The following is a 19561-nucleotide window of genomic DNA, read 5'->3' as shown; positions in this document are numbered from 1 at the left end:
CAAGACAAGGTTCCAGGTCCAACCCTGAGAGGGCAGCCGGTTAGCTCTGAACAGAGCTGAAGACACGTGACTAACAGACCACTCTACTAATACACTCCAGCAGCCCGTCAACAGGTGAGATATTCCCCCCTTGGGGCAGCGGTTCCCAGGCAAGAGCAGAGGTCAGAGTCCACTGGGTGTTTTTTCACAAACACACACACACACTTCAGCATTCACTTGTCAGAATAGGGGGAAGGGGGTGTACAGTTTGCAAAAGGTCTCTGATAATGGGCAGACTGCTCTAAGAAACAATTCAACGGGTCATCCACCTGGGGAAATGAGAAAAGCTCCACTCACATCCTACCTCACAGTTAAATCCTATTTGGGTGAAGAGCCTAAGTATGAAAGTTGGCAAACCTATAAAAAATTATAGGAAAATACGTTCACGACCTGGGAGCATGTGCCATAAAGGAAAAGACTGAACAATTTAACCACATTAAAATTTAAACTTCTGTTCATCAAAAGATATTACCAAAAAAAATGAGAACGATACATCACAAACCAGAAGATGACAATTTATAGCATCTGCAAGCTAAAACCATAAGGATATATCATTTCATTCACCAGATGGCAAAAAGTCTGACCATACAAGAGTTGGCACAGATATGCATAATGAAATTTTCATAAATTGCTGGTTAGGTATAAGCTGTTACAACCACTTTGATAAACCATTTGGCATTTCTTAGTAAAATGGAACATATGCAAAGGACTTAAATAGACATTTGTCCAAAGAAGAGACACAGATGGCCAATAGGCACATGAAAAGATGCTCAGCATCACTAGTCATTACGGAAACGCAGGTCAAAACCACCATGAGATACCTTTTAACACCCATTAGGACGGATGCTATGAAAAAATTAGAAAATAACAAGTGTTGGTGAGGATGTGGATAAACTGGAACTCCTTGTGCATAGCTGATAGAATGTAAAAGAGTTCAGCCATCGTGGAAAAGAACAGAGGTCCCTCAAAAACATTAAAAATAGAATTACCATCTGTTCCAGCAATTCCACTTCTGGGTATGTACCCCAAAAGAATTGAAAGTAGGACTTGAAGAGATATTTGTACACCCATGTTCATAGCAATATTGTTCACAAGAGCCAAGAGGTGAAAGCAACCCAAGTGTCTGACAGATTAATGGGTAAACAAAATGTGGCCAATACACACAATAGAATATTATTTAGCTTTAACAAGGAAGGAAATTCCGACATGTGTTATAACATGCATGAACCTCAAGGACATCATGCTAAGAAAAATAAGCCAGTCATAAAAGGACAAATATTGCATGATTCCACTTATATGAGGTACGTAGAGTAGCCAAATTCATAGATACAGAAACTAGAATGGTGGCTGCTAAGGGCTTGGAAGGAGGGAGAATAGGAAATTAGTGTTTAATGGGTACAGAGTTTCAGTTTTATAAGATGAAAAAATGCTCTAGAGATGGACGTTGGTGATGGTAGCACAATAATGTGAATGAACTTAATGTCACTAAACTGTACACCAAAAAATGGTCAAAATGGTAAATGTTATGTTATGTATATTTTGCCACAATTTTTAAATAATAAAAGTAACATAAATTGAACACGTACACATCCTATAGCCCAGCACACCTCCTCTTTTTTTTGATTGGGTTTTCTTTTGATGTTGAGCTGCATGAGCTGTTCAATATCCGCAAATCAATCAGTGTGATACACCACATCAACAAACTGAAGAATAAAAATCATATGATCAACTCAGTAGATGCAGAAAAGGCTTTTGAAAAAATTCAACACCCATTTATGATCATAACTCTCCAGAAAGTGGGCATAGAGGGAACATACCTCAACATACATGACATACCCACAGCTAACATCACACTCAATGGTGAAAAGCTGAAAGCATTTCCTCTAAGATCAGGAACAAGACAAGGATGTCCACTCTCACCACTTTTATTAAACGTACTTTTGGAAGTCCTAGCCATGGCAATCAAAGAAGAAAAAGAAATAAAAGGAATCCAAATTGGAAAAGAAGTAAAACTGTCACTGTTTGCAGATGACATGATACTATACATAGACAATCCTAAAGATGCTACCAAAAAACTGCTAGAGCTCGTCAGTGAATTTCGTAAAGTTTCAGGGTACAAAATTAATACACAGCAATCTCTTGCATTCCTATACACTAACAATGAAAGATCAGAAAGAGAAATTAAAGAAACACTCCCATTTACCATTGCATCAAAAAGAATAAAATACCTAGGAATAAACCTACCTAAAGAGGCAAAGACCTGTACTCTGAAAACTATAAGACAGTGATGAAAGAAATCAAAGATGACACAAACAGATGGAAAGATATACCATGTTCTTGGATTGGAAGAATCAATATTGTCAAAATGACTATACCACCCCAAGGCACTCTACAGATTCAGTGCAATACCTATCAAATTACCAATGGCATTTTTCACAGAACTAGAACAAAAAAATTTTTAATTTGTATGGAGACACAAAAGACCCCAAGTAGCCAAAGCAATCTTTAAAAATGGAGCTGGAGGAATCAGGCTCCCAGACTTCAGACTATACTACAAAGCTAGTCATCAAAACACTATGGTACTGGCACAAAAACAGAAATACAGATCAATGGAACAGGATAGAAAGCCCAGAAATAAACCCATACACCTATGGTCAATTAATCTATGACAAAGGAGGCAAGGCTAGACAATGGAGAAAAGACAGTCTCTTCAATAAATGGTGCCGGGAGAACTGGACAGCTGCATGTAAAAGAATGAAATTAGAACATTCTTTAACACTATACACAAAAATAAACCCAAAATGGATTAAAGACCTAAATGTAAGACCTGATACTATAAAACTCTTAAAGGAAAACATAGAAAGAACACTCTGACATAAATGGCAGCAATATATTTTTTGATCTGTCTCCTAGAGTTATGGAAATAAAAACAAAAATAAACAGATGGGACCTAATTAAACTTAAAAGCTTTTGCACAACAAAGAAAACCATGAACAAAACGAAAAGACAACACTCAGAATGGGAGAACATGTTTGCAAACGACGTGACTGACAAGGGATTAGTCTCCAAAATTTACGAACAGCTCATGCAGCTCAACATCAAAAGAAAACCCAATCAAAACATGGGCAGAAGACCTAAATAGACATTTCTCCAAAGACATACAGATGGCCAAGAGGCACGTGAAAATGCCAACATCGCAACATGATGCTCAATATCGCTAATTATTAGAGAAATGCAAATCAAAACTACAATGAGATATCACCTCACACCAGTCAGAATGGCCATCAAAAAGACTACAAACAATAAATGCTGGAGAGGGTGTGGAGAAAAGGGAACCCTCCTACACTGTTGGTGGGAATGTAAATTGATACAGCCACTATGGAAAACAGTAGAGAGGTTCCTTAAAAAACTAAAAATAGGACTACAATATGATCCAGCAATCCCACTCCTAGGCATATATCTGGAGAAAACCATAATTCGAAAAGATACATGCACCCCAGTGTTCATTGCACCACTATTTATTACAGTAGCCAAGACATGGAAGCAACTTAAATCTCCATCAACAGAGGAATGGATAAAGAAGATGTGGTACATATATACAATGGTATACACTACTCAGCCATAACAAGAATAAAATAATGCCATTTGCAGCAACATAGAAGGACCTAGAGATTATCATACTAAGTGAAGTAAGTCAAACAGAGAAAGACAAATATCATATGATATCGCTTATATGCAGAATCTTAAAAAAATGATACAAATGAACTTAGTTACAAAACAGAAATAGACTCACAGAGTTAGAAAACAAACTTATGGTTACCAAAGGGGAAAGGTGGGGCAGAGGGATAAATTGGGAGTTTGGGATTGACATATACACACTGCTATATTTCAAATAGATAACCAAGAAGGACCTACTGTATAGCACAGGGAACTCTGCTCAATATTCTGTAGTAACCTAAATGGGAAAAGAATTTGAAAAAGAATAGATACATGTGTATGTATAACTGAATCACTTTGCTGTACACCTGAAACTAATACAACATTGTTAATCAACTATACTCCAATATAAAATAAAAATTAGAAGAAATAAACAATATACTTCTTTGGGATACAAAGAGTTGGCAAACTATAAAGAAAAGCAAGGAAAAAAATAGAATTCAAGATAATGTTGACCTGAGGGTGACAGATTATCTTACATGGATTGTCAAACAAACTGGTAACATTCTACTGCCTAAGATGAGTATTCTTTTTACTTTCTTCTTTAAATTTTATATATATTATATGTAATATATACACATGTATATATACATATATGTATACATATTTTAAATATATTATTTTTCTGTATAATATAGTTTGTAATGTTTTTTAAAAATAGCATTTGCAAAAGATAATGAGTTTAGTTTACAACTAAGACGCTCCAAATCTCAAACCCTCTCACATATTAGGAGGTGACTTTGTCCCTCTGATCCTTTGTGAGCAGCCCAGACCTCTCCCCAGCTCTTACCCCCTTGTGGATCATGGGATTAGTGGAGACCGAAGACCACGGCTGGACAACTTCTGTGGGGTTGGCTGCCCTGTTCTGGGCCCTGCACAGGCGTCAGAACAAGGGAACCTATGAGGCTGGGTTGGGGAATGAGGGACTCTTCAGATTTTCAGTGCAGCCCAGCCCAGAGCCTTACAAAGATTAAAAGGAACAGAAAACAATATGTGAGGGCCCTGGTCTTTGACAAAGGGGCTGCTGTAGCTTTTCACAGAACCTGACAGATATTACACCAGGGTTCAAATGGGTCATACACACATCGGAGTTCAATTCTTTTTAAAAGTATCCAAGCTTGTTAAAGAAAAAACAAAACAGACAGAAGGAATGTGCCAAAGACAATAAAAGAAATACAGGATTCAGTCCCAAGAAACAGCAGGAGGTAGGGAGAAGAATGGGGACCAGGTGAAGTTTTCATCTTAGAATTTCCACGTAAATCTTCTGATGTGTTTGAACTGGGCAATTTATCAATACAATAAAAAATCATGCTCTGAGGGGATGAGAAAAACATGGTGCCCCTTAGAGACGGCAAACAGGAGTTACAAAAGTTTAAAAGACTTGAAAAGGGCTTCCCTGGTGGCGCAGTGGTTAAGAATCCGCCTGCCAAGGCAGGAGACGCGGGTTCGAGCCCTGGTCCGGGAAGATCCCACATACCGTGGAGCAATTAAGCCCATGGGCCACAACTACTGAGCCTGTACTCTAGAGCCGGTGCTCCGCCACAAGAGAAGCCACCGCGATGAGAAGCCCGTGCACCACAACGAAGAGTAGCCCCCGCTCGCCACAACCAGAGAAAGCCCATGCACAGCAAAGACCCAATGCAGCCAAAAATAAATAAATAAATAAATAAATTTATTTATTAAAAAAAAAAAAAGCTTGAAAATACCAATGATACTGCAATCTTCCTTGAAAAAGGAAGGAATAATACATTCTGGAAAATGTATTATTGCTCCATCACTGGAGGAAAATGTGAGCTGGCAGAATGGTATAACGGAAAAAGAACACCAGGCAGGAAACCGGAGATCTGTTAGGGAACTACACCCACCCAGCATGTGGTATGTGGTAGGAAGGGTATGGATGGGCTGGGTCCTCTGACACCTGGAGGTGTGAGATTCTCAGCTCTGCCACTTACCTGTGACACACGGCAGGCTGACAGAGGGCAGGCTTGTCAGCCGTGAGCCTCGGTTTTCTTATCATTAAAGTGGGAACATAAAAATGCCCACTTCAAAGGGTGGTCGTGAAGATTAGACAAGCATTGGAAGCATTTAATACCCAGTGGTGCATAATAAATGTTATGCCCCAGCCCTCAATTTCCCAACTATGCAATTGCAGGAAGGAATAAATGAGCTCTAGCCTCACCAGCTCTAAACTTGTTTGCCTGCTGCCATAGGCAGAACAATTCCCTCCTCCCCCAAAGGCCCGCTTCCTTAATCCATGGAACCTGCGACTGCATGATGCCACATGCCAAAGGGTAATTACAGTTGCTAATCAGCTGACCTTGAAATAGGGAGACTCTCCTGAGTTATCCCAGTGGGCTCCATGTCATCAGGGTCCTTGGAAATGGAAGCAGGAGAGAGATTCCTGCCATTGCTGGATCTGAAGATGCAGGAAGAGGGTTTGAGCCCAGAAATGAGGATGTGCCTGGGGGCTGGAAAGGGCAAGGAAATGGATCCTCTCCTAGAGCCTCCAGAAAGGAACAGAGTCCTGAAAAACCTTCATTTTAGCCAGCGAGTGACTTACTTCTGCTGCAGCCCCCCCGGGAGGAGCCAGACAGGCAGCAATGGAAGCAGCTCGGAGCAGGGGCGAGGGAGCCTCCCCTGAAGAGCACGGCCAGGCCCCGGGACACAGGACCCGGCTCCCAGCTCCTCCAGCCAGCCTGTTGCAAGAGCCATTTAACTCTCCATTAACCCGATGTGATGAGCACAGAGAAATGAACTCCCGGCAGGAAGCGCATCGCAATTTACGGCACCCGCTAACTGATGTGCAAGTTCCTACCGCGTGGGTCGAGAGTAAACCATTTGTTTGCTTACTTCCCTCACACCCTTCCCGGACGGTGGGTGCATCGGGCCTTCTCCTCTCGTCTCCTGCAGTTTTCTATTCAGCTGTTATTCCACTGACGTTTCCCATCCCGCAGTCTTTTCTCAGTTGTGCGGTTTGCCATCAGCAACCCATATCATTTTTGCAGACCTGACCGAGGTTTCACAACAAAAATCCCACGACCCTCCAACCTTCCACTCATCCCACTTCGAAATGTTCGCCCAAAGCAAGTATCCTCCCGCATGAGGCGTGCGGTGAGAAGACCACTCAGTTGGCACTTGAGAAAACCCTGGTCACGTCGCTTAACTGTTCTGGGCCCCAACACTGTCCTCTGCAAAAGAGGAGATGGTCTGGGACTGCTTCGTGGCGAGAACACTGCTTCTGGGGGGTGAAGACCTAAGAGGCAGAGACCTGCTCTGATGCTCCGTTTTTAACTTCACTGACCAAATATGAGAGCAACTTCTGGCCCAGGCACCACCTCGGCGCTCAGGACACAATGACAGCCACGGTCCCTGCCCTGAGCAAGCTCACTCTCTGCAGCCGCAAGGCTCTCGCAAGGAACTGTCTTAGGTTACACGCCTTCATCTCCTTGGGCTCGGGGGCATCTGTCCCATGGGGGTGATGAAACAGTTCCCCGCACAGGGGCTGAAAGGTGCAAATAAACCCCAAGCATGAAGCACTATCTCGAAATGGCCATTATCTTATTTGTTAAGGATTTCTCATACTTGAGCAGGTTTCTGCTTCCCTGAACGCAGTAAGAGAGCTCTAAAGACTGGACTTTGGTTAATGGAAAAAACAAGCCAGATGGAGGTGAGTGAGTGAAAGAGCAACATACAACTATTTCTTTACTAACCAATTACTAGGACACATTCGCCTCCAAACTCGCTCAGCAGAACAGGCTCCGGGAGACGCTCAGTTGTTTTCCAAGGAGATGGTTGTTTTCATAAGCCAGAGACAAGCTACGTTACTCCCCCCTCCTCTTTACAATCACAGCCGTCGGGGGCGACCCTCCGTCCAGCACATCCACGTGCACACAGCCCTCCCTGACCAGACTTCACCAAGATAAATAATGCTCTCGCCCGTTCTTGAATCACTCTGACCTCTCTGACAGATGCTGGCGTGCATCTCTGGAACATGTGTCCTTAATAACAAGGGAAGAAACATCCCAGGCAGCGTAGGATCTCTTATAGACGCCACAGAGACGCAGAGGGATTTCTACAGGAAGGCACGTTCATGCTCCTGGCAGGCAGCCCTCGGTCACTGCCTCTCCCCTACTGTGCACACACCCCAGTCCTGCCGGCGAGCCTGCCTCCCGGCAGCTGCCCTCTGCCTCCCCTTACAGTTGCCCCCACCCCTTAGCTCCCACATTTCAGGGATGTTTTCTCAGATGCGCAGGACATGCACTGAAACCCACCAGTTCCAGGCTTCTGCGGTGTCTTCCACGAGTTAACTGGACCCTCCCTCCAACACAGCACCTGGTGCTGAGGTTTTCCTCTGTGATGTCTCGCTCCGTGGAGCATGGTCTGTGGATACGCTGTAGCGGCAAGAGCCAGGCAGGGTAGAAGTTGGCCAAGAAGGACTCGGTGAGCTTCCCTCCCGACTCTCAAAGCACCGTGTTCTACTCACCCACGGACCAGGTCAGTCCAACCTGACTTGAAAAGGCAGCTCTTGGGCAGAATGTGTTCGGGGGCGGGGTGTTGCAGGGCAAGCTCACAAGGGGCAGCTCTAGTTCCCGTTCCAAAAGCAAACGAAACGCCATGCCTTCATTCTCTGCAAATGGTCCGCCAGATTTCCCAAATCTCCCAAGGTAGTTTTCTAATTATTTGTGTTTACTGGCCAACTTGTCTCCAAGTATTAAAGACTAGCTCCTCAAAAATCATGCTATCAACCCACGGGGCTTTGCATTAAGAGTACCTATAGTGCTGGGAGAACTGGACAGCTGTATGTAAAAGAACGAAATTAGAACACTCCCTAACACCATACACAAAATAAACTCAAGATGGATTAAAGACCTAAATGTAAGACTGGAGGCTATACATCTCCTAGAGGAAAACAGAACACTTTTTGACATAAATCACAGCAACATCTTTTTGGATCTGCCTCCTAGAGTAGCGAAAATAAAAACAGAAATAAACAAATGGGACCTAATTAAGCTTAAAAGCTTTTGCACAGCAAAGGAAACCATAAACAAGACGAAAAGACAACCTACAGAATGGGAGAAAATATTTGCAAATGATGCGACCAACAAGGGATTAATCTCCAAAATATAAAAACAGCTCATACAGCTCAATATCAAAAAACCAACAACCCAATCAAAAACCGGGCAGAAGACCTAAATAGACATTTCTCCAAAGAAGACATAGAGATGGCCAAAAGGTACATGAAAAGATGCTCAACACTGCTACTTATTAGAGAAATGCAAGTCAAAACTACAATGAGGTACCACCCCACACCGGTCAGAATGCCCATCATCAAAAAGTCTACAGATAATAAATGCTAGAGAGGGTATGGAGAAAAGGGAACCCTCCTACACCGTTGGTGGGAATGTAAATTGGTGCAGCCACTATGGAGAACAGTATGGAGGTTCCTTAAAAAACTAAAAATAGAACTACCATACAACCCAGCAATCCCACTACTGGGCATATACCCTGAGAAAACCAGAATTCAAAGAGTCATGTACCAAAATGTTCATTGCAGCTCTATTTACAATAGCCAGGACATGGAAGCAACCTAAGTGTCCATCAACAGATGAATGGATAAAGAAGATGTGGCACATATATACAATGGAATATTACTCAGCCATAAAAAGAAACGAAATTGAGTTATTTGTAGTGAGGTGGATGGACCTAGAGTCTGTCATACAGAGTGAAGTAAGTCAGAAAGAGAAAAACAAATACCGTATGCTGACACATATATATGGAATCTAAGAGAAAAAAAAAAGGTCATGAAGAACCTAGGGGTACGACAGGAATAAAGACACAGACCTACTAGAGAATGGACTTGAGGATATGGGGAGGGGGAAGGGTAAGCTGTGACAAACTGAGAGAGTGGCTTGGACATATATACACTACCAAACGTAAAACAGATAGCTAGTAGGAAGCAGCCGCATAGCACAGGGAGATCAGCTCGGTGGTTTGTGACCACCTAGAGGGGTGGGATAGGGAGGGTGGGAGGGAGGGAGACGCAAGAGGGAAGAGATATGGGAACAGATGTATATGTATAACTGATTCACTTTGTTATAAAGCAGAAACTAACACACCACTGTAAAGCAATTATACTCCAATAAAGATGTTAAAAAAAAAAAAAAAAAAAGAATCTGCCTTCCAATGCAGGGGACTCGAGTTTGATCCCTGGTCGGGGAACTAAGATCCCACATGCTGCAGCGCAACTAAGCCCCCTGCCCTGCAACTACTGAGGCCGTGCGCTCTGGAGCCTGCCTGCCACAACTAGAGAGAAGACTGCACACCACAGTGAAGAGCCCAAGTGCCACAACTAAGACCTGATGCAGCCAAATAAATAAATAATTTTTTTAAAACATGAGAAGGCAACCTACTGAATGAGAGAAGATATTTGCAAATCACATTATCCATCAAGGGGTTAATATTCAAAATATATAAAGAACGCATACAACTTGACAACAACAAAACCCCCAAACAACCTGATTTTTCAAATATGCAGAGGACCCAATAGACACATGAAAGATGATCAACGTCACTAATTATTACGGAAATGCAAAGCAAAACCACAATGAGATATCACTTCGTACCTATTAGAATGCCTATTCTCAAAAAGACAAGAAATAACAGGTGTTGGTGAAGATGTGAAGAAAATTGTACCCTCATACACTGTTGGTGGGAATGTAAATTGGTGCAGCCACTTTGGAAAACAGTATGGAGATTCCTCAAGAAGTTAAGAATAGAACTACCACACAATTCAGCTATTCCACTTCTGGGTATTCATCTGAAGAATACAAGAACACTAATTTGAAAAGACAGATGCACCTCAATGTCCTCAGCAGTGTTATTTACAACACTCGAGATATGGAAATGAACTCATAGACACAGAGAACAGATTGGTGGTTACCAGAGGGGAAGGGAGCTGGGGGTGGTTGAAATGGATGAAGAGGGTCAAGTGTAGTATGGTGATGGACAGTAACTAAACTTTGGGGGATGATCACTTTGTAATGAACATAGATGTTGAATGATAATGTTGTACACCTGAAACTTATATACCAATTTTACCTCCATAAAAAAAGAAGGAAAGGCAGAAAGGATATTTTATAGATTTCACAAATGATCATTGAAATTGATGTGAAATAAATGTAGACGGATTTTTGAATAAAAAAAAAGATGTGCTGAATATACATATACAATGGAATATTACTCAGTCATAAAAAAAACTAAAATAATGCCATTTCCAGCAACATGGATGGACCTAGACATTATCATACTAAGTGAAGTAAGCCAGGCAAAGACAAATATCATATGATATTGCTTATATGCGGAATCTAAAAAACAAGATACAAATGAACATATATACAAAACAGAAATAGACCCACAGACATAGAAAACAAACTCATGGTTACCAAAGGGGAAAGGACTGGGAGGGATAAATTAGGAGGTTGGGATTAACTGATACACACTACTATATATAAAATAGATAACCAACAAGGACCTACTGTATAGCACAGGGAACTATATGCATTATTTTTTAATAACCTATAATGAGAAAGAATCTGAAAAAGAATATAAATATATATACATACACATATGTGTATATATATATATATATATATATATAACTGAATCATTCTGCTGTACACCTGAAACTAACACAACACTGTACATCAACTATACTGCAATTAAAAAATAAATAAATAAAAGAGCACCTATAAAAAATAACTTTGCAAGAGAAAACCAAAATCGCCTACTCGCTCACTCTTTGAGTTTCCTTCTTTAAACTGGGGACAAAAATACATCTGTAAGACCCATAAATGCAAAGACTTATTAGTATATAGAGTAACTTAGCTAGAATGACAATATTGCCCTATAGCAAATGGTTAATGCATAAAATTATCTTTTAAAAACTGCACTAGTAAGCTCAGAGCAGAGGGTTCCTAAGCTTTTTAGTCGGATGGCGGTGGCGGCTCCAGTGAATAGCTACAGACAGAAAAGAAAGTCCTCCAGTATGGGAAAGGGAGACCAGGCAAAACGTTTTTGGAGGGAAATGCTGTTGACTATGAAACTGACTAAAACTGTTATTTCATGAAGAGCATTAGAGGTGAAATAAGAAAAGTGAAATATATTTATTCTTTTAGACCAATGCACTCCAGTAAGATTTACACGGTGGCCGCCTCGGAGAGCCTGTATTTCGGGGACACAGATCTTCACTTCCAGAAGCTCCGACTGAGACCTTCTGCTACCAGTCTCTGCGTCATCAGCTATGCCTGCCAGACACTGCCGGGCAATTGGACCCAGACATCAACAAACATACCCTGAGCTAGACAGGCTGGGCCACCACAATCAGTAAGAAATGAGAACACATTGCAAGTCCCAAGGTGGATAAATAAGAAGAAATCCACATATAGGACATTTGTTCTGAGTAAATCCTAAGAGTTCTCATCAGAAAAAAAAATATTTTTTTTGATTTCTTTAATTTTATATTTATATGAGGTGATGCGTGTTTACTAAGCTTACTGTGATAATCATTCCATGATATATGAAACTTTGGGGGCAAATAAGTGGGGTAGGCTCGGCTATATGCCTCAACGAGGCACTGGTGTGGCTCCGAGGCTCCACCAGCTAATGATTTCTATGGATTCCAGCAACAGGGAGGACAGGATGGAGGAGATATGGGACTGACGGTGCTGGTCCCCTGACCTCCGAGAATGGGTGCTCCAGCCTGCTGGGAACAGGACTTCTAAAATGACAAATATGTCTGGAAGGCTGTGGTCCAAGGCCATTTTTGCTGACTATAAGCAGGGTGTACGGAACCAGAGGGAGCACACAGCTCTCCTGAAAACTGAAGGTGTATATGCTCGAGATGAAACTGAATTCTATCTAGGCAAGAGATGTGCTTTTATGTACAAAGCAAAGAACAACACAGTAACTCCTGGTGGAAAACCTAAAACCAGAGTAATCTGGGGAAAGATAACTTGCACTCATGGAAACAGTGGCATGGTTTGTGCCAAATTTGGAAGCAACCTTCCTGCTAAGGCCACTGGACACAGAATCCGTGTGATGCTGTACCCTTCAAGGATTTAAACTTACTGAAAAGTAGATAAAACTGTGGACTTGTTCTCTTGTAAAAAAAAAAAAAAAAATGATATAAGTCAAATCATTATGCTGTATACCTTAAACTTATACAGTGCTGCATGTCAATTATATCTCATTAAAACTGAAATAAAAGTTACAAAAAAAAAGAAATCCACATCAAGATGAATCACTGCAAGTGAAACTGCAGTGGTAACAGAAAAACTTAAAAGGAACCAGAGGGAAAGTCAGATTACCAGCAAAGAACAACAATTAGGCTGACAGTTGCTACAATGGCAACAGATATCAAAAAATAATGGGGGCTTCCCTCATGGCGCAGTGGTTGAGAATCTGCCTGCCAATGCAGGGGACACGGGTTCGAGCCCTGGTCTGGGAAGATCCCACATGCCGTGGGGCAACTGGGCCCGTGAGCCACAATTACTGAGCCTGCACGTCTGGAGCCTGTGCTCCGCAACAAGAGAGGCCGCGATAGTGAGAGGCCCACGCACCGCGATGAAGAGTGGCCCCCGCTCGCCACAGCTAGAGAAAGCCCTCGCACAGAAACGAAGACCCAACACAACCATAAATAAATAAATAAATAAATAAAAATAAAATGACTAAAAAAAAAATTTTTTTAAAAGGAAAAAATATAGTTAAAAAAAAATAATGGAATTGTATCTTTAGAAGTGCTGAGGAAAACAACTGTTAACCTAAAATTCTCTACCCAATTAAATTACCATTTGAGAGTATTTTTTAGATAGACAAAGGCCTCTCTGCAGAGATTACCTCCTACTTATGCTTACTGAAATAACACTAAATGCATCCCAGCAAGAAGAAACAGAACCTGGAAAGAAAAGTGGTAACCAAAGTTGGTAAATTTAGATCTAAAAGGTGAATTAGCATAAGTACTTACAATTAAAATAAAATGGAAGCTTAACATGGGGTAGCGGGGATTTGACACTAAATTATTTTCAGCAAGTCACAGTGTCAGAAGGAGTCTGTGTCCTTCAGGAGAATGGTAAATACACTTTTAAGTATGTTTGTTAAAATTTGCAAAGAACAGAGATATAAAGTCTAAACCAACAGAGAGAGAATTAAAAAAACAAGCCCAGTATTTTTGATGGAATGCAGGAAGGTTAAAAAAAGAAGAAAAAAAACATGGTGGCAGGAAAAGTAAATAACATAGCAGAACAAGTCCAACTCTAAGTGCAATCACAATAACTCTAGATGGAACAAACTCACTTATTAAGATAAACGTGGATTACCTCTCACACACACTCAGCCTTAAACTGCTTAAAACATGACACAGAAAAGTTGAAAACAAAAAAGTAAAAAAATTATACCAGCAAACAATACTGCAAAGAAAGCCAATGTAGCAATATTGGTACAATGTGATACTGAGAGCAGCATCAGACACATTGGAATCCAAGGCAAAAGCACTAACAGAGATAATGCATTTAATAATAGAAGAACCACCTACCAAGTTATGATAATCGTGAATTTTTATGCATCCAATAATAAAGTAGCAAACACTTTCCCAAACCAAATTCACTTTATTCTGCTGAAATGGCCCCAAAAGCAAGAGACAAGAAAGCCAACCCACTGGTCAGATGGGCCCACTGGTGGGACGTATCACGGCCTTGAGTGAGTTTGATCATTATAAAAGAATCATTATTTTAATTACAGAAATGAGACTATTTGGGGGAGTTAAAAGTGAACAGAAGGCTATGTATTATTCAAGAGTGGCCATAGAAATTATAGATCTAGATTTCATTCAAGAAGCAAGGAAGGACTAGACCCATAAGATAAATTAGAAGTAGGCAATTGTGGGGAGTAATCAACTATTTTATGTTTTCCCATTTGTTTAATGTAAAAGTCATATTTTTATATACATTAAATTCAAGAGTGTCCTTTTATTCCCTTTTTAAAAATTAAAAAGAAATTTTTTGGCCTCTCCACGAGGCATGTGGGATCTTAGTTCCCCAGCCAGGGATCAAACCCGCACCCCTTGTAGGGAAAGCACGCTGGACCACCAGGGAAGTCCCAAGAGTGTCCTTTTACTGACAGTGTGTTCAGTTGAATGAAACAAAGTCCCAGTGCTCGGGTGGGTGGTTTCAAAGTCCCCATGAGAGGCTCAGAGGCTACCAGGAGGACAGGAGACACTGACCACACAGCCACCCTGCCCCCTAATGCGGGTTCCTGTCCCACTGGTCACCTGGAGAACCAGAGTCGCACACGAACAACACAATCCACAACAGCTAGAAGCATGCACGCTGAAGATGAGCAAAAGAGGGAAAGGACAGAAGAGAAAAAAGACAACTCAAGGGGCAGAGAGGGGCAGAGCAAATTTGACGAGTGGCAGGTTCCAACGAACCTGAGAGAGATGAATCCACTGTCATGAGCAGGCTGGAATCCAGCCTCTGATGTGCTTTAGGAAAACTATAATTAACGGCCAGGAAACCCCATGGTCATGGCCCTTTACGACTGCTGTGGTCAGAAACACACAACTCGAGGCTGGGCACCGACTCACGCCCGAGGGCAGTTACACGCTGCTGCCCGTCTTCTGGGCCTCTGCTTCAATGGAAAGAGGTCACTCCAAGGCTTCCTCTTCCCCAAACGCCTATCCTGCAAACTCTTATTTTACCCTTTGTTAATCTCACCAACCCACAGCTCCACTCCTAGGTGGGAACTATTTAGCTACGATTACAGAGATGCTCCAGACGCAACATCCTCTCAGGGCAGTGATGGCAGCTGATCTAAAAGCACCGGGAAGTTTTACAAAACACAGATGCCTGAGAAACAGAATAAAACAAACCCCTCAGATGCCTGGGTCCCAGCCCCAGATGTTCTGATGCAACTGGCCAGGGGGTGGCCTGGCATCCGGGTTTGTAACCTCCCCAGGGATTCTTCTACCAGGCAGCTGGGGGCGAGTGTCACAGGGCTCAAGGGCTCGTCCTCAGCACGGGTTTACAAGACCCCTTTCACCTCCTAATAAAAGCCGAGGAGCAGGGCGCACCTTATTCCCTGCTCTGAGCACTGCTGGTCTCTAATCCTCCTGCACTGAAAGACCCAAACGTCTACCCTCCCCTCCCATTTCAAAGGGCACCTCTCAAGATGTTTGTCAAGAGGTTGAGAGCAAAGGCGAACGAGCAGTGTCTGCTTTCTGCACATCGTGTCACCAGCCTGCCCCTGGGAAAATCTAATAATTAGCTGAGCTCAGACGTCACTGGGGTGGCTCAGGAGGGGGATGTGAGCCCGTACAGAGCGAGAAGGGAGATGAGAAGGCTTCCGGAGGTACCAGAACAACCTATGCAGCCCCTCACAATCATGTCAAACCATCCCGCCCTCGAGAGGAAGAACAGGACTCCGCTGTCAAGGCCAGGGGCACGTGGACAGCACCACACGCCCATCTGGTCGCAGGGATGCTTCCCTCGGAAGCTCCAGGGGAGCTGGGGGGAGAGATATCCGGCCAGCCTGTGCACGTGGTGTCTCTCCCCCAGCCGGTGGTGCTCAACTGGGGGTGACTTGGGGCCCCTCCCCATAGACACTGGCACAAATGGAGGGTTGTTCCTGGCATCCAGTGGGTGGAGACCAGAGATGCTGTTACGCATCCTACAGGGCACAGAGTGGCCTCCCGCGGCAGAGTTATCCAGCCCAAAACACCCGCAGAGCCGAGGCTGAGAAACCATCTCCGAGCGATGGCTCAGCAGTGATTCGTCGGGCAATCCCAATGTGCAATGTTATACGACAATGTGAGGGTTATGCGACACCTGGGCCCCATCACTTAGTGACCCTGTGAGTTACCTGGTTTAAAAATAAATCCAAACCCAAACCCTACACAAGAGAACCCTTGGAAACAACAAGAAACTCCCAGCGACACTTCAAAGTTGAAAAGGAAGCGAGAGGCCCAACCACGGACTCAGTTGGCCAGAAGAAAAGCATCTCATTTCACCCAGAGAAGTTCCTCCGACTCCTCCGGGAGGAGCGTGAAAAGCTCTCGACCATTAAGAGTGTTTTAAACACGTGCATTAGACCCAGACAGACAGGCACCTGTTGCATAAAATTACATCAACTTTAAACTGTCCTGTTTCCTAGGAGTCACAAAAATAATGGAGGATTTTTCAGAAGTGACTTTGTTTCACTCATGAAAAACATTGTTGCTAATCCACGTGAATAAGCACAGATGATGGAACATCCACAAGCCTCTTCACAGCCCCCTCCCAGCGCCTTGACCAATAGTCCCTTGGGCGGGGGGTATGGAAACGGTACCCGGTGCCGCAATGTCCCACCCCTGATTGCCCCCAAACAGCCCCCTCCGGCTCCCAGCCCTGCTCAGACTATGGTGAGACCTCCAGCCGGAAGAGGGGAAGCCGCGTGAGACGGGAAACAACCAACAAGAGGCTACTCCAGCTGTTCAGGGTTAAATCATCCACTCATCAAGCATGGGCTTGGTGAGTAAATACAGCTTTGCCTGGGCGACCAGCTCCCAGCATCCAAAGATGAAGAGCATCTATGCTCAAACACCAACCATCTGATGAATGCTTCCGTGTTTTGGACATTCCCTTGTCCCAGTCAACCTGCTGTGGGTCACAAAAAAGAACATTGGTGATGCTGGGGGACAAATGAGAACCAAGCCTCCCACACAAGTCTTCTCTCAGCGCAGGAACTGACCAACCCAGGGCGAAGCACCCTGGAGGCTCAAGGTCTCTCTCTCATTTCTCCCAGGCGCATCCTTATGTCAGGGATTCAAATGCTGGCAATCAACTGCTCAACAGCAAGACATTCTGCACAGATGCGTAACTATATATATAACTTGGCGTCTTTTCAATGCTGAATAATTCCTGACGACTGCAGGGGAAAAATGAAAACAGCTTCTTTGGCTCATGATCATACCACTCAATGTCTGATGGTTCTCACTTGAGTCAGAGAAATGCCAAGAAAGTGTACTCGGGAAACAGTCATACCAGACAGCATCTTCTAAGCATTTCTATTTCTCTGACTCTTGATTCTGCATTTGAGGATAAAAGTTATCCAAATCATACGACGTCACTAACACCACGTACAGTGTATAAATTTGACAGACCACCCCCCCAGCATCAAATGTAAAGTTTGAAAAGAGAAGTGTTTGTTATTTATTCCCGCAGCACAAACTGGATGCAGTTAGCCGTCTAGTGGAGTTTAAATTATCCAGAAATACGTGCTATGGCTACATATATATATATATATATTTTTTGGTCGTGCCGTGAAGCATGTGGGATCTTAGTTCCCTGATCAGGGGGTGGAGCCTGTGCCCCCTGCAGTGGAGCCGCGGAGTCTTCCCCACTGGACCGCCAGGGAAGTTCCTCTGGCTACATTTTTTTTTTAAATTTTTATTTATTTGTTTATTTATTTATGGCTGTGTTGGGTCTTCGTTTCTGTGCGAGGGCTTTCTCTAGTTGCGGCAAGTGGGGGCCACTCTTCATCGCGGTGCGCGGGCCTCTCATTATCGCGACCCCCTCTTGTTGTGGGGCACAGGCTCCAGACGCGCAGGCTCAGTAGTTGTGGCTCACGGGCCTAGTTGCTCTGTGGCATGTGGGATCTTCCCAGACCAGGGCTCGAACCCATGTCCCCTGCATCGGCAGGCAGACTCTCAACCACTGCGCCACCAGGGAAGCCCCCTAATTATTTTTTAAGAAAAGCCACCTGAACGGTGGTGTCTGTGTCACTGAAATTCACAAGCTCCTTACTTCAACAGCAGATGACAGGCTGACAGCCGCCCTCCACAGTATAAAAGAGTCTCACGTGCCAGGACAGACCATGCTAAGGGCAGAGGAAGGGCTGGGTCTTACATCTCTGGGGGGAGTGAGTGTGGCCTGAAGCTGATGGCCGCTCACATAGCATCGCTGCTTCTGCCTGAAAGGCCACCTGGGTGCCCACAGGGATACAGGAAACAGGCAGAGAAGAGGCTGCCCGCTCACAGGGACAACCGGGTGTGGCATGACCCCAGCGAGGGACCCTCCCCGAACCTCAGAGCTAACCAAACAGGGCGATCTGATGGCCCTCAGTCATCATCAAAATATTAATACTTGACCTCAACTGGAATCTCAGGTCTGTATGAACTGTCCTGAGGCAATCACTTACAGAGTCAGAAATTCCCCGCCAAGAGATTTTAAGATAATGTTATAGCTCTTTCTCAAGGAAAGATAAAGATGACAAAACCTTCACTCATTCAACAAATATTTACTGAGTGCTTGATAAGGGCAAGGACATGCAGACACACATATATACCCGATAAGTCAGAGATGTGAGGTCCGAAATGCCACTGAGGGATCCCGTGAGACCCTCAAACTGTGGGTTGGAGTAGACACCTACCAAGGAAGCACTTTCGAGATTTATACAGCTGAGTAATCGAGGCTGTGTGGGCAGAGATCAACAGAGCAGAACTGCACCCAGAAATAGACCTACACACATACATCCCCTGATTTCTGACAAAGGTACAAAAGTAACTCAATGGAGCAAAGATAGCCTTTTTCAAGAAATGGTGCCAGAACTGGAGGCCCACAGGCAAAAAATGAACCTTGACCTGAGTCTCACACCTGGTACAAAAATGAACTCAAAATGGACACCATGGATTGAAATGTAAAACGTAAAACTGTAAAACTTACCCCCGCTCGAAAAAAAAAACACAGGAGAAAATATTCAGAATCTAGGTCTAGGC

At 43.4% G+C, this 19561-nt stretch overlaps 1 protein-coding gene and 1 pseudogene across 2 annotated transcripts in view; one reads left to right on the top strand and one right to left on the bottom strand.

Moving 5' to 3' along the window:
- Positions 1–19561, bottom strand: part of MTCL1 (microtubule crosslinking factor 1) — a 131319-nt gene that overhangs the window by 84995 nt on the left and 26763 nt on the right.
- LOC309610800 (large ribosomal subunit protein eL33 pseudogene) lies at positions 9755–18386 on the top strand (annotated as a pseudogene). Its single transcript has one exon. The product of its transcript is annotated as a large ribosomal subunit protein eL33 pseudogene (transcript).

The sequence above is a fragment of the Balaenoptera borealis genome, assembly GCF_965194805.1.
Source record: "Balaenoptera borealis genome assembly, chromosome: 14".
NCBI lineage: Eukaryota > Metazoa > Chordata > Mammalia > Artiodactyla > Balaenopteridae > Balaenoptera > Balaenoptera borealis.
Note: the sequence above shows the minus strand (reverse complement) of the source record. Positions and strands in the feature narration are given on the sequence as shown.